Here is a 232-nt window from a genome sequence, read left to right on the forward strand (position 1 = left end):
TTCCTAATTCATTACAGAAAGCAATGGGATATGCTTAGTTTACATGGTATCAATCACTTTATTGTGATTAAAAATTATTGAGCTAGGATAATTAAATGGGGTGTGGCTTAAGCTTATGTGGCGGGGCAAACCATCACTAATTAAAACAGAACTCTGTCCTGTGTTCAATGCTACCACTCACAAGAATCTAGCTAAAACAGTTCAAGGTATGAGAGGGGGCGTGGTCTGTTTA

The 232-nt window shown here is 37.9% G+C and overlaps 1 pseudogene; it reads right to left on the bottom strand.

The window, feature by feature from the left end:
• Window positions 1-232, bottom strand: part of LOC116698801 (contactin-associated protein-like 4) — a 421932-nt pseudogene that overhangs the window by 180206 nt on the left and 241494 nt on the right.

Source organism: Etheostoma spectabile, chromosome 12, assembly GCF_008692095.1.
Source record: "Etheostoma spectabile isolate EspeVRDwgs_2016 chromosome 12, UIUC_Espe_1.0, whole genome shotgun sequence".
Taxonomy (NCBI): Eukaryota; Metazoa; Chordata; class Actinopteri; order Perciformes; family Percidae; genus Etheostoma; species Etheostoma spectabile.